The sequence below is a fragment of the Oxyura jamaicensis genome, chromosome 1 (assembly GCF_011077185.1).
Source record: "Oxyura jamaicensis isolate SHBP4307 breed ruddy duck chromosome 1, BPBGC_Ojam_1.0, whole genome shotgun sequence".
Taxonomy (NCBI): Eukaryota; Metazoa; Chordata; class Aves; order Anseriformes; family Anatidae; genus Oxyura; species Oxyura jamaicensis.
In genome coordinates, this window is record NC_048893.1 from 48,819,194 (window position 1) to 48,831,109 (window position 11,916).

Genomic DNA, 11,916 nt, shown 5'->3' on the forward strand with positions numbered 1-11,916 from the left:
AAAAAAAAAAAAAAAAAAAAAAAAAAAAAAAAAAAAAAAGAAAGAATTGTGTTACACAATTGCGAAGATCATATATAAAGGGAAATAGCAGAGATTTGGTATTTACTAGATTAATATCTTAGCTAACAGTCTTTGTAGACCATACAATGTTGTTTTGGCTCCATTTTCTGTAGTAAGTTGTGGGATAATGTCTGTGGTAAGTAGGGAGTTAGCCTACTGTTATACAAAAGACATGGATTTCAGACTTGGCAGCTAGATACTTCAAGTCCTAGGCAACAAAATGTGAAGATTTCATAATCATGAGAATTGCACAACTTCTTGTGGTTTTCTCATAGCTTGCCATTTCATTGAAAGAAAATGTTTTTATTTTTTCTTTCCTAAAAATATAATGATACAGTGTAAACCATTGTAGTGCCAATCCCTTCACCCAGATTCATGAAAAAAGGCCTTCTGCCAACTACAGTTACAGGGAAAATAACTGTTGAGTCTCAGTAAACTAATCAGTTCTAGCAAGGCTGTGTGAGGATATAGAAATTGGGAAAATTTCTGATTTTATTATGCAGGTACAATAATTGAAACCATAACTGAAGGTAAGGTATTTTTGGAAAATCTTGCTTACTCCTCTCCCCTTTTTGCAAGGAAAGCCTACTTTTTATACATCCTTCAAAAAAACAATTTACTACTGCAGTCACTAGAGCAAATATTTTTCCTATTTATCCTAACTATTTTTTGTTGTTTCAAGATCTTTGTAGCAACTGCCATTAAAGATGGCAGCTTTAAAGTGGCAGTAAGCAGTCTCAAAGGTTTTACTAATGTCTATTAGTAATGTGCAAAGATGTAGCTGATGGTGAGGACAAAGTCCACATGTCTGATACAGCTACAGAAACTTCTGCTTTTGGTGTTTCTTCCTCTGCCCTTACCACCAGTTCCTGTTCTTTTCTAGCCACATAGTGATCTCAGAGCCAGTTCAGCAGAAAATTAATTCCTTTTTTTTTTTTTTTTTTTTTTTTTTAAAGTGAAATGTTATTTTTTCAGTTTTGATATTTGAGCATTTGAACTGTCTCTTTTTGCAGATTCAGATCACTTCAAGTGCTGACATGAGAGGTGTGGCATATGGAGCTGGAGTGGACAAATGGTAGTATTCTGGCAATGCCAGTACAGATTAGCTTAAAAGTGATGTTGTGGCTTTATACTCCTTATTAAAGTAGTCTGTATGAAATGTCTAAAACAGCTTAAGTTAGACTAAACATTCTATTCCTGTCCCTTTCTGAGGCTATATATTGCTATCGAAGAAAGTACTCCAGCTGGGCTGAAGAAGATATGTTAAAAATGTGCAGACATCTGACGATTAGCTGGAGATGAAATGTTTTAGAGCAATAGTGCTAGGAGAGTATTGACTTACCTAAGTGGAATTATTTTTTTCTGTGTTATGTATTTGGAACATATTTGTGAAACTGATTACTAATTCTGTAAGAAACATCAAGTGAAACAAGCTGTTGTACTCAGTACCCTAAATTCAGTCACCAGTGAAGCATAACCCATGCTAATAAAAACAGTCAGAGATGTCCAACACAACTATTCCCTGGTTAATTAGAGACAGTGGTAAAAATTGCTATTTTGGTGGATATCACAGCTCTTTCTAGAGTAAATTCAGCAGATTATATCACCAAATCAGTTATGGGATAAAGAGAACAATTATAAAGAGACAGTAGAGGTAGAAACAATTAATGCATTGGAAAGGGTATACTCTATTTTATGTAGTTTTCTAAAAAAAAAAAAAAAAAAAAAAAAGATTAGATTGCATGCAATGAGACAAAAGATATATATATTGTATTTTAGAGAGTCATATGAAGATTTCTTTGGGTTAGGTGAATCTCTAGGGTCCAAGCAGACTGTTTTATTTTGCTCTTCTGACATTTATTAGCATATGACTGTGCCAAGACATAGGCAGGATGCTTCTGTAACAGAGTCTAACCAGATATACTAAAGCATTTTTGAAATAATTGCCCGTATGCTTCACTCACACTCTTAAACAGATAGACACCGTGATGCAGATTTCCCTACATAGCATCATTTAACCTCTCTCCAGTCTGGAGTTTGGAGGAAAGCTGGCTTCCAAAATGTAGAATTCTAGGAAAGCTTTTAGGGTAAATAAGAGTAATTCAGAAACTGGACAGAAATGTTGTTTTTACTCTCTGGAGATATGTTCTACTTTAATTCAATTCAGCTGTCCTCATCATGATTTACTGAGAAAGAATGACACTGTAAAAGTGACCACAGTACGCTTGAAAAAAATGGCAGCAGCAACAGAAATAAAAATAAAAATAAAAATAAATAAAAAAAAAGTAATTAGAATTGTGCTCAACCCCCAAAAGAATAATTAGCTAGGAATAATGAAGCCTGTTAAAATATACTATGAGAGGTAGGTAAAAGACCATAAAAAGGTGAAAAAAGAAGTTAAATCTGCCAGCAACAAAAGTACGATTTAGAGACTATACTAAAGGTACAAAGGATATGCATACTTCCTGTCATGAAAGATTTGAGAAAAGCAAAAGGAAGCCAGCATGGCTAAACAACAGCACTAAGAAAGATTATTAAACGCAAGAAGGCATGTTTGAAAATGTTGAAGTGGTATCCAAATATGGAAACTAGAGAGGATGAAAATTTGGCAGGTTAAACATGAAAATGCAGTAAGGCAAACCAAAAGACCACTTGAGGAAAGTTTGCAAAAACCGACAATAAATATTTGTTTTGAGCCTCTCACTACAATAAGGTCACGGAGGTGCTTGAGCGAGTCCAGAGAAGGGCAACAAAGCTGGTGAGGGGTCTGGAGAACAAGTCTTATGAGGAGTGGCTGAGGGAGCTGGGATTGTTCAGCCTGTGGAAGAGGAGGCTCAGGGGCGATCTTATCGCTCTCTATAGGTACCTTAAAAGAGGCTGTAGCGAGGTGGGGATTGGTCTATTCTCCCACGTGCCTGGTGACAGGACAAAGAGGAATGGGCTGAAGGTGTGCCAGGGGAGATGTAGGTTGGATATTAGAAGAACTTCTTTACCAAAAGGTCATTGGAATAGGCTGCCCAGGGAAGTGGTTGAGTCACCATCCCTAAGGTCTTTAAAAGGTGTTTAGATGTTGAGCTTAGTGATATGGTTTAGTGGAGGACTTGTTAGGTCAGAGGTTGGACTAGGTGATCATGGAGGTCTCTTCCAACCTAGATGATTCTGTGATTCTGTGATTCTGATTTTCAACACGCTGATGAAAAGTAGCAAAAAAGGAATACAAAACCAAAAAGAGAGCATCATTAGGCCACTGAATAGACTCTACACTCTTTCTTCCAGTAGAAGTAGAAGTCATCAAATAAAACTAGTTAATGTTTGGGTCAAAACAACCAAAATGTAACGTACCTGGGCTATAAGACTTCTTGCCACAAAATTATTGAAGAGTTAATGAAAGACAAAGTGATTAAGGGCTATTAAAAAAAAATAATCATCATCACTGATACAAAAATTTAGTCACTGAGCCAAAAATTGATGAAAGCCAGGAGGGTATTCTGGGGAAGTGATATTGTAGGCTCTTTCTCTCTCTGTGTTTGTTAGACTGGAGAAAAGAAGACTTAGGGGAGACCTAATAGCAGTCTTCCAATACCTGTGAAGAGGCTACTGAGAAGATAGAGGTTGGACTAGAGATCTCCTGAGGTCCTTTCCAAAGTGAATTATTGTGATTCACTAAGCTTTGACACTGTTGGAGACAGACTACTAAGCTAGCTGTGCTTTTGTCTGATCCAGTACACCAAATCTCATCTCATATACAAGTTGACATTAGAACACACAGTTAGAAATTCAAGCTCAAACTCAAGGTCATGTAAAAACTCACTATCATTGCAAGGTGAATTAAGGAAAGAGTAAATTATATGTGGAGAGTCAAGAAATAAATTTGACTTTCTGAGTTTTACCTTCATGCTTTCAAAATGAAAAAATATTGAAGTCCTCACAAATCATATACATTATTGTGTCTGAAGATTTTATGAGAAACTTAATATCAAAAATAAATTAATTTATAAACTCAATATATATCATTTTAGTAAACAATGAAGGCTGCAGTTTAATTGGCAATTTAGAAGTCAAACACAGGTCTGACATATTGCTAACAAAAATATGACATGTTCAAGAAGAACAAGCAAGGAAAAATGGGACTAGACATTCTACTCTAAATTATGACTGTTTACTATATCATGTAAAGAAGTACAAAATGTTAGATGTATCAAACATATTATCTGATATACAGGAATAACCAAGAAGCCAAATGGAAGAATGTTCATAAATGAAAGTAAAGCAGAAAAAACAATAGGTACATTGTCTATTGTAGTACTGTTACTTTAATTTGAAAGAAAGTTTTTATTCTGAGTGAGATATTGCAGTACACTAACGCCAACTATTTAATATTAGAGTTAGAGGTAATTATAAGGGGACTGTTGCTTTAGAGGAGGCTAACAGATAGAGGAAGTGTCTGAGGATATGCAAATGGACAATTATTTTTATGCAAGTGATTGGAAAATGATGGAGTACAAATCTAAAAAGAACAAAAAAGGAGTGAAAGCAACCAAATAATAACAATAAAACTCATACTATAAAATTTATCTCAGGAGCATGTGGCTCTGATCTCTTAGGAAGGTACAATAAAGAGAAAAGTAAAGTATCAAGGTACTTAATGAAAATAAACCTTATTGAACACACAATTAGTCTGAGACACCAAAAAAAAAAAAAAAAAAAAAAAAAAGAAAGAGAGAGAAGGAATGATGGAATTTGCTTTATTAACTGCAACTGAAGAAAAAAAGGAATCATGCAAAAAAAACATAACACAGCAAAAGACATCAAAAGACTTAATATAAAGGAACAGCAGAAGTGCATGGAGTTAATCAAAAACTACTCTTAAGACATTAAGAAGTTTCAGGTGAGGAGAGGAGGATGTGAACAGAAATGAGTTAGCAGGAGTGCTAAAAGACAAAGCAGCAAGAAATTAAAGGAATACTAATTTTGTTTTGGGGGCCTTTCCTGATTGAAGGCCAGAACCATCAGGAGATGCTCACACTGCCTTCATACTACCCTCAGGAGCAACAACAGCATATTTTAGGTGGTAAGGGCCTGAGATAAGGGTCATGGTGGTAAGGGCCATTATGTGCTTTTCAATGGAGTTGTGAAAAACATACGGTAACATATGCCACATCACAGCTGAAAGCAGACATTTCTGGACGCTTGTATGGCTTCTACTGGAATTCCACACAAGAGAGTTGCAAATGCAGTATTGCAACTTCCCAGGTACACAGAAGTCTTTTTTTTTTTTTTTTTTTTTTTTTTTTGAGATTTGTTTTATTTAAGTTTAAGTTTAGTGTTTGCTGAAATCTTAATTACCTTCATGTACCTTCATTACCATACAAAGCTAGCTGTTAAAATGTTTCAAACTGCAGAATATTAACATATTCTGTAAAGTCATTACTTTACCTTCCAGGTCTCACATAAATGTAAAACACATAGTTCTGTAAACAACTGTGATACACTTGTTTAGGAAAAGAAGAGGTTTCTGGTCTTGTCGGCATCAGGCAGACACAACATTCTTATTCTTTGCCCTTTCTAAGCTCTTTAATGACATTTAAAAATGCAGGAATCAACACCTTGTCGGAAACATTGGCCAACATTTATATCCCAAGTTTATAGTCACTTCCCTGTTTTCTTGGTGCTAATTAGGAGTAATTATCTTGCTTAAATGTTCTTTTAAAAACAAGAACCTTTTACAAAATCTATCAAGTTCTGAGTATCTGAGTTCCTATGAACACAATTCTATTTAAAAGAAAAATAGATAAAGTATTAAGATATTCAACTAGAATTTAGAAGCTATATAGTCCATTCTATAATTCTTCTATTGTAGTTCTATAATGCAATTTCTCTTCAGTCTTTCTGTGATAATAAATCAAGTGATAATTTAAGAATTAGAAAAGACTTGTCTTAGCTCTCAGCTAAAACTTTATTGAGATTGAAAGTGTGTAACATGTAGTACTCCAGCAGTTTCACCTGCATGGTTAACATGACTGTAATGACTGCTTATCTTGCTCTGGGAGATACCAAATTCACTTTTTCAAATATATGCACATCAGCAGCATCTGTGGAACTCCAAACAAAAGGAGAACATTCACCGTGACCTAAAATGAAGACTTATTGGTAAGAAATTTGTACATGAGTTTTTTACTCTTGCAGTGACTAGTCAAGTGATGGAGAACATTAGCAATAAATTCATCAGCTTCTTCATAAATTGAAGAATTATATTGCTTTGGATAAATCAGCCTGACTAATGTTCAAAACAGAAAGCAATAATCCACTGAAACACAGCTTTATAGTTTTCAGTGAGTTAGGTGTTAATAGATAGCATTCATATTCTCATATTCATTTTACAAAAAACACAAGCTGCTAAACCAAACAATATGAAGCATACACAAATACAGAATCTTTTCACCCCAAATGACTAACTGTTCTAGGAACATCGTGAAATTTTTTCATTGAAATAGATAATTCTCTGATTTACAATTATCCACATAGTTGTTATGCAAAAATCCATTTAAAGGGAACAGTTTGCCGGGCTATAATCATGTCACTTGTTCAAATTTTATGCCATTTGTGATACACAATGCTATGCTGTTCTCTTCTCACTATGTGCAGACTGTAATAATTAAAATTATATAAAAAAATAAAGTACATATAACAATCTATAAGATATAAAACATAAAATATGTAATATTTAATATGTAACATGATATATTTAATCATAAGAATTATATAGAACAGATCCACATGGAGAAAAACTGTTAAATACAGCAAACATTTCCTAATTAAATAGGTAGCATAACATGAGAAGTAAGTGGGAAGACTGAAAGCATCTGGAATTCATTCACTGGATACAACAGAAAATTAAAACAGATAAGAAGAAAAACAAGAAATGAAAGTTAAAAAGTTAAAGGTTTCTCAAATATATTCTTAAATATACTCTGAATATAATTGCTTTCTATATAAGTACAGAAATAATTGTTCTTATAACTACTCAGGAGAGAATAACCAGAACTGTTCAGGAAACAAGCAGCAGAGACTAATTATCTAGTCAATAAATTATTGTCTTAGGACTTCTTATGTTCTATATTCTGTGACAGCTTGTCTTCTATATTCTGTGACATGGATTTCTTCACTTTCATCACTGTGAGCTGAACCAATAAACAAGATTAAAAAGGTACATGGTGCCTCTGCCTCTGAGCTTTTTATGACCACTGGCAAGTTCAAGAACCAATCAAAGATAGAGCTCCAATCATGCAGTGAAAGAAGGCTATCTGAAAATGCATGTTTTGTGGAGTGCTTTATGCTTCCCAGGAAATGATTGCATGAAGAATGCATTCCCACCAAGCAACTGTATAAAGTATAAGCCTGTAGGTGTTCCCATAGACATTATCTACCACAGACTATTCAGCCTTTCCTACTTCTAGCTCTGGGCTAGTTCCATGGAAAGTCTTAACAGCCTATAAATATCTCTTCAGGCAGGTAAGGCTACATTTACATTAACAAACAACTCAGCAAGTAAAAGCAGATTGGAAGACTAAAGCTGCTACTGAATTTTTGTTAATGGGCAATAAAAATTATCGGACACATATCACTGCCATTGTCAAGAAAGACAGGTGGGTGCTAAAGTCCAGCTGTGTGAAAAAATGATTGTAACTTGATGGAAGGAAAATGAGGGAAAGGAAAGCCAGCATGGTAGTGGAGCAGTTGTGTTTCTCAGGTTGCATAAAATGATTAGATAAACTTACAACTTATCTGCGCATCTTTTTGCAGGTCAGCTGTTCTAGGGTTTGTAATTCACAGCCTTATTTAGCCAGTAATAAGACAAACAATGATATTTCTTACTCAGTATTTGACTTCCTCTATTTCCCAGTGCAAAGTTAGCTTAGCACTTACAGGTCTAACCTTGGCTAAAATGAAATTGGAGAAGGTCTCAGAAAAAAAAAAAAAAAAAAAAAGAAAAAAGAGAGAGAGAGAGAGAGAGAGAATGCTATTAATCCTGTCAAAGTGCTTAACATTGGTCTAAACTATTTTTAAAGTACTTGTTTAAATTTTAAAGCAGTAAGAGATCAAGAACAAACACACACATTTCTTGTCTCCCTTGTGTGTAAGTAATTTTAAAGGTCAAGCACGGTTTTTTCGGTCCCTGAAACAGCCTTTTGCATTTTTTGAAAGTTAAGATACATAGGCCAGATAATCAGCTAATGTAAATTAGCAGAGCTCTATCATAGTCAATACAGCAAACAAATTTACACTGGATGAGGTTCTTGCTGCTGTTTTGTAAAATTCCAGGAAAAAGATTACAGTGTTTTTAAAGAAATATATCCTAAAAGAAAGATGCAGATTTCCCTGTCCAAGTCTCTGCCAGAGGGAATGAACTCATAAGTACCATAAATCAAGACAATGAAAACAGGCAGTTAAACTCCAGTTCTTGTGATGGCAAAGCATACTCTTTCTTTAGTTTTGCAATAGAAAGTGAGGCTCTGTGTGCATCTTGTTGGGGGTTCTCTACAGAAGCAAAAAGCACCATAGATTCAGGATGTTATTCCATTAATTCAAAGAAGCGACATAACATAAGAGTCATTTAGAAATATATATATATATATAATCATTAATGCCCCTCACATGATAGTTATGATAGTTCTCTCAAAAGATTTTTAGAAGTCTTATTAGTGTCCCTTGGACCGAAGTCAGACAGCAGCTTGGAGAACTAAGGAGAGAACTAAATCAGGAGTTTCCAAAGGCTGACTTTAGAATATGACACTAATTACTTTAATCAAAGTGTACAGAGTGTTTCTTCTGGGATATCAGATAAGAGGTTTGTGAGTTTTCAAAAGAAGTTATAACTCACCTCTGAATTTTTTATTTTTACTTTTTATTTTTTTGGTGCTGTTTCTTGCCATGGTGATGAAAAAGAACAGTCGTATTGCAGAGCTCCCTTCCAGATCTGCACCTAGTGAAAGCTGATTAAAACCTGATCCAAAGGACTGTCAAAACAATGGTATACATGACCACTAGAGGAAACAAAATCAGTATTATCAACCTCATCCTACTTCCATAGAAGTCAAGGAAGTAAATTTTCAGTGGGAGCAGCATCACTTAGGTTTCTTGTTACTCCTTAACTGAATAGCTTTTTAGTGATTTCAGTAGATGCTTTTTAACTTAAAATTCCTCATAAGTAAAGCATCTTGAAAGGCCTGGTATGAACAAAATGAGTAGCTCCTTATTGTAAAATTTTGTTATTAAAATCAGGCTCTTAATCATTTTCCCAGTGCTTCACAAAAACATATTTGCAGATCCAGGATCCATTCTGAATCCGTCTTTTCTTCTCCATTCCCGTTCTGTAATCACTGAAGAGTTTAAAGAGCATATTCATGTGAGAACACTTTATTTTCTAAATATGCACAACTGGTATGTTTGGATTGTTATTTTTCAGAGTGAAATTCTGAAAAGACAGGATCCTTATCAGCAGGTCAGGTATTATAGGCTTAAGTCACAAGTAATGTTTTCCTTCACCTTTACTTTTCAATTTCAGTGCACGCAAATAACAGCTAGGTCATGAAAAGTTTTTAATTTCTATACCAGAACTGTATTGTAAACATAATTCAAGGATTCAACAAAATAAACACTTATGTGAGTACTCTTAACTGAGTTATAGTTAAATAAGGATTACTCCTAATGAATTAAAGTTGCAAAATATAGGGATGAATAACCATGCTAGAAATCTGTTTGCTTAAGAGGATGCTAATTCTACATTTAACAGCTAGGAAGGCCCCAAATTAAGATGGTCTATACACCACATATAACTAGTTTTTCCTAGTGGATAGGGACTCTGAAGTCACAAAGGGTGGGTACTGGGATTTAGGCCACCTAAATATAAGCTTACAATAGAATTCTTAAATCTGGCAGTTTTTATTATGCTGCTTTAAAAAATTAATATTTTTTATATAATTCCAGTAGTTTCTACACAAGGATCAAAATATGGTGTTCGAAACCAAATACACAAATATCAACACGCAATCAGGATTTTAAATGCATTGGTTTTGTGATCTTTTGCAAAAAGATCCATGCTTAGGAGGTGTTTCAAACTGCTTTTAGCACACAAGGCAGTTGCTCCCTTCTGGTGCATTTACATTATCACCTTCAACTCCACAACACAGTGTGGTAAAAATGCTGCTTTTTTCAAAACTTATAAAATGATGGGATTTAGCTTTGCTTCCTGGAGATTCCCCTTATAAGCCAACTATTTTCCTCTTCTTCTCTGTTTTTACTCTGTTCAAAACCACTAATAAATCAATGTGTTAATTAACATACTATTACATTTTGTTTGTATGGAGTAATACATACTTAGAGACTGGAATAAATATTATAAATCTACACACAAGGAGGGCAACTATGTTCTGGGTGAAACATCTCTGTTATCTATGTTCCCTTAAGAAACACTATATAAGGAACCTCCAGTATTACAAAGCTTGAGTTATCTTTTTAAACCACATGCAAAGATTATGGCTTTTCTGGCATGCATTCTTCAGCCTATACTAAAACCAATGCTATCTTGGTTTTATGAAAATATTTTTAGGAGGCAAAAGTAAGGACTAAGAATTTGAGGAAATACCAAATTAATGTTTAGTTGTGCATTGGTAATTCAAGACATTTTATCTATTTATGCATCTGTCCCACACATTAAATGAAAGGGAAAAAGTAGATGGACATATAATTAGACATTCTATATAATTAATTCATCAGACACATAAACGTGATTTCAACAGACAGTATATGAACCACTTATTAAATTCTGGAACATTCATACAGTATGGTCTAATGGTATAATGAACAGATTTTCTTTAGAGAATTCCCTGCTTTTTTAGAAAGGAGGGGGGTGAATTTCCCTATTTATAAATTAAATGACATCTAGGGAAACTCCCCTAAATTTAGTTCTTCAGCATACACACCTGAACTTGAGCTGCCAGTCACATTTGAATACCTAGCAGCTAAGGCTGGCTTCCTTTCCTCAGCAGAACATGTGCCACCACCATCACCACCATTCCAGAAAGCCAAGTCCATCCTGCTTCCTTTTCTTTCCCATCATTAGAAACTTCTGTGTGGCTGAGTCTGTTAAACAGAGACAATATGCCCATCTTTTTTCCTTCAGTTTTCACTTCCACTATCACTACCATGGCTCTGAAGGTTTTGGGGCATTCACAGTTCTGCACGTACCTCTACAGAACAGAGAGATTCAGTCTCAGGTTCGTCATGCTCAGCTAGTATTTTAGCAGACTGCTCAAGTTCCTGGGGAATTCAAGTCATGGAAAATAAACTGCATTTTTTGCAATTTTCTGTTTTAGACAAATTCAAAGCGGCTTTCATGAGACAAAGGAAAAGACAGATTTCTAGCCTAAATTGTTTATTTGTAACAGCCTTAAAGGAGGTATTAGAACATTTAATACAGATACAAGAAAAACATAAAATGAAAATGGAACATATTAGGCAACCAGGCTGTTTCCAGCTCCCTGTATAATTACTATAAACCTGCTTCCACTCACCCCGTAGATGTTCTTTATGTCTGGAGACAGAGCGGAGCCTCCTTTCAGTATGCAAGTTCCCCTTGTATATAATTTCTTTTCTGCCAAGTAAGAAACCTAAAGACCTAAAGTGGTTAGTAGACGCATATGTGGGCCCAGAATTCCACAAGTGAATGCTGCCATTTGTCTCTTCCTAATTACCATGAATTCTTTCTTTGTGCATTCAGTGAAGATGGGATTAACACAGCTATTCTGTTTAAAAATCAAACCTCAGCATCGTCACTTGCAATGCTCCAGTAACTAA

General features: G+C 34.7%; 1 long non-coding RNA gene across 2 annotated transcripts in view; it reads right to left on the reverse strand.

The window, feature by feature from the left end:
* The window catches only part of LOC118179095, a 17,689-nt gene extending 5,978 nt beyond the window's left edge, over positions 1 to 11,711 (reverse strand). Inside the window, exons 1-2 of one of the 2 annotated variants that reach the window (XR_004756365.1) lie at positions 11,634 to 11,711; positions 11,043 to 11,202 (exon numbers count right to left, since the gene is read on the reverse strand). This is a non-coding gene — a long non-coding RNA (uncharacterized LOC118179095). Of the gene's footprint in view, positions 1 to 11,042; positions 11,203 to 11,307 lie in introns of both variants that reach the window. The other variant, XR_004756366.1, reaches the window with a different exon arrangement.
* Between the last annotated feature and the right edge of the window lie 205 nt (positions 11,712 to 11,916).